Raw genomic sequence first — 3,251 nt, 5'->3', positions numbered from 1 at the left:
AACTATAGTATAGGTCTGTCCAAAGAATTGGATGAGGTTTTAATGAGAACACTTTTTATACACCAAAACAGTGGTCTCTGCGAGGTGGTGTTACTCTTAATGAAGTCTTTTGCTACGTACAGCGATCTAGATTCCCATCAGGGATGTCAACGAGTACTCGACTATCACTCGGTCATACCGATCATCGACTGAATTTTTCATAGTTGAGTACTCGTTAAAAATAGCTATTTTAGTAATATTCATAAATTCTAATCACTTCGGTGTTTTTGTAAGTGAAAAATTATTTGAGTTTGGATGTCAGTCTGTGCACATGCCTCCGAAATCCATTGTTTGGTCGCATGATGGATAAACTGATGACTTAGGTACATTTGTACCCTGTCAGTCCGGGTTGTTGTTTTGGGGGTTTTTCTCGAGTACTCGGCTATCGTTCGATTAAAGCCTCCGAGTATTCGACTAGGCTATCCGATTAAAATTGGCATCCCTAATTAATTCACATATGTAATGAAATAAAAAATTTGGAAAAAAAACTGTAACCGACGGTTTGCAAAATATGTTTATTTATGTAACAAAATATAAAAAAATATATGCAAGTTATTTCAGTCCAAATAAGACGCACATAAATCCAACTAAACCAAAAACCCACGTAGAGTGCACGTGCAGTTTTAAATAAAAACTAGGAGATTCATTAATGTTTTCAGATGAGATCGCTGAGGATGCTGTCTTCTATGGAAGGTCTATCGCTATCAGGTGTTGAACACCCCATCACAGAAGGCTTGCAAATTTGGGTCATTTCCGGCACAACACTGACTGTAAATTTCCATACTGTCATAAGTGCGTCCACAAACATAACATATCGTGTTCACGGCTTCGTTCATCGTGCATTTAGAGGACTGGAAAGAGTCTAATGTGAATGAAGCTCGTTTGGCACTTCTGCCGAGGAGCAGTGAGGGGTAGGCATTAGCCGACGCCAGCAGTAAGGCCAAGGATAGAGCTGTCAGAGTCCGGACCATTGATAATTTCATCTGCAAACAAGACAGTTCATTAAAGTTCGCAAAATCATTAGTCGAACATTTGTTTAATTTATGTAGATGAAAACTTTTGATGTTATCACGTGATTGAATTTCCGGAAGAGAAAAAAATGCACAATCAATTTCATTTGTGTAAACTGTAAAGTGTCCCAAGACCATAAACTGAGAATAGACTTAAGTCAACATTTCAGTTACTTATATCTTAGGATTTATTTAGCACATATGTTTTAAAAAAAAAAATGCAGGTTTATAAAAAATTCAAATGCAATCGTATACTGGAAATTTTATTTGTTTATGAAAATTATTTCAAAAGTTAGGTGGATTTGAAATTTAGACTTAGTCTATTCTCAGTTTATGGTCTTGAGTTATTCATTTTTTGCATTAACCCATTATAATACTTAGCCCTTTGTATGCTTGAATATTCTTAATTGAATTAATTCGGGTGGTCGAAACTTATACTTTGAAAAAAATGTCAGAGTGTTCAAAGCCTGTGAATCGCCTGCACAATCGTACATTGAATGATTTAATTTTAGAATGAGTGAGACAGAATCACAAGGTGCGTTAAGGTCGTTTATCCTTCAAATTCCTCAGATAAGCATGTTTGGGAGGGCCAAGTGATAAACAGATATCAAAAATTAAACACGCTGTGGCCTTGCAATTTAATCCCTATGTAAATGAAAATTGCGGAAACTTGCAGGAGTGAAATCGAGTACGCAGTGTCGCAATACTTGACGACGAGAGGAAATCGATGTTGTATTCTTTAGTTTGTTTTAAGAAATTTATAGAAATCCATCGTCCACCCACAAATGAGAATACTGGCTTGTTGGTTAATCAGTTTTCGATATCGATTTATTACAATGAACGAAAGATTTCGTGTGGAGATGGTAGAAAGTCATTTCTCAAATTGTGTAAATGAAAAATGTTTGAAAAATTATTTAAATAATATATATCTGTTGTAATTATTATTGGAGATTTATTTATGGTAAACTAAATAGTTCATATTTGATGTTGTTTTTAAAATTTATTTGATTTATTAATTTATTAATTTTTGGTTTTTTTTATTCTAAGTTTGGGTGTCTTTTCACTACATCAATACAGTTAAGGAAATTCACTTGATAGTGACTGGTGTTTTATATATATACATATATATATACATTAAATAGTCTTTTTAAATTAAAAAAAAAATATATGAAAATATTTAGAACCATCTATAGCTCTGTTGGTTAAAATTAGAGTTAATGAGAACAATACAACAACTACATAGACAACAAATATCAGAAAAAGAATAAACGTATTGCAAAATAACAGCGTCTTACCCTGCTATGGTAGCGAGACTTTTAGAAGTGCTGGCTTTGTGATTGGTAATGAGATTTTATAATCCTCTTATCGGAAATAGGCGGGAACATACCATTCAGGAGGTTGATGCAATGTGCAGGATTTGGTCCCTCAAGTATTTTTTTTCTCAATCGCTTCTTTGTCAGAAAATTTTGATTTTTTTAGTTAAAAATTGTGTGACAATGAATATAATGTCTTCCACGTTTTCCAGTTTGCTCCTAGATACGGGTATATCCATGCACGCACGCCATACATTCAAGAGATGATCTATCGGTTATAGTGACCGGTAGTAAGCTAACAGAAATCAAAGGTCAAATTGTAGAACTTAGTCATGACTCTTAAAATTGTTGCGAATCACGAGATCTACGGTATTTTTACGCAACATCATGCCTATAAAAAGTATCTCAGTGTTTTTCAGGTTGGTATGGAATTATTTTGTTAGAATAAATCAAAAATGACCGACAGTAGACAGGGCGGATCCAGGAATTGCGGTTATGGGGGCACAGCTTTGTGAGGCAGGGGGTCTGGGGTCCGCCTTGAGGCCCCAGTGGGTCATGGATTTAACAGATTTTATAGGGCTTGAAATATGTCTCCTATGTAGTTATTTTGACTATTTTCTGTCATTTTTGATAAGGTGAAATTAATAAAATGACGCGAATTTTGAGGATTTTTGAAAAAAAATGTAAGTTCTCACATTAAAAGCAATCCAATGAATCAAAAGATTTTGTCATTTAATTCTCCGAGAGTAGAAGAATTATTGCTTCTTTTTATCATATACATTTTTCTAAACAAGAGGCCACGATTTACCTTAAATTTGAAAATTTTAGGAAGGGGGGGGGGCGTCGGATGCACCCTCTAAAATCCGCCACTGGTAGATATCACAGATAT

The 3,251-nt window shown here is 34.5% G+C and overlaps 1 long non-coding RNA gene across 1 annotated transcript; it reads right to left on the bottom strand.

Moving 5' to 3' along the window:
- Positions 1–535: 535 nt before the first annotated feature.
- On the bottom strand, positions 536–2,606 carry LOC125650541 (uncharacterized). The gene is made up of 2 exons (XR_007361030.1): positions 2,345–2,606; positions 536–1,022 (listed from the first exon to the last, which is right to left on the bottom strand). It is a non-coding gene; the product is annotated as an uncharacterized LOC125650541 (long non-coding RNA).
- Between the last annotated feature and the right edge of the window lie 645 nt (positions 2,607–3,251).

Source organism: Ostrea edulis, chromosome 5 (genome assembly GCF_947568905.1).
Source record: "Ostrea edulis chromosome 5, xbOstEdul1.1, whole genome shotgun sequence".
NCBI lineage: Eukaryota > Metazoa > Mollusca > Bivalvia > Ostreida > Ostreidae > Ostrea > Ostrea edulis.
The sequence above is the reverse complement of the archived record's forward strand: the minus strand, read 5'-3'. Positions and strand labels throughout refer to the sequence as shown.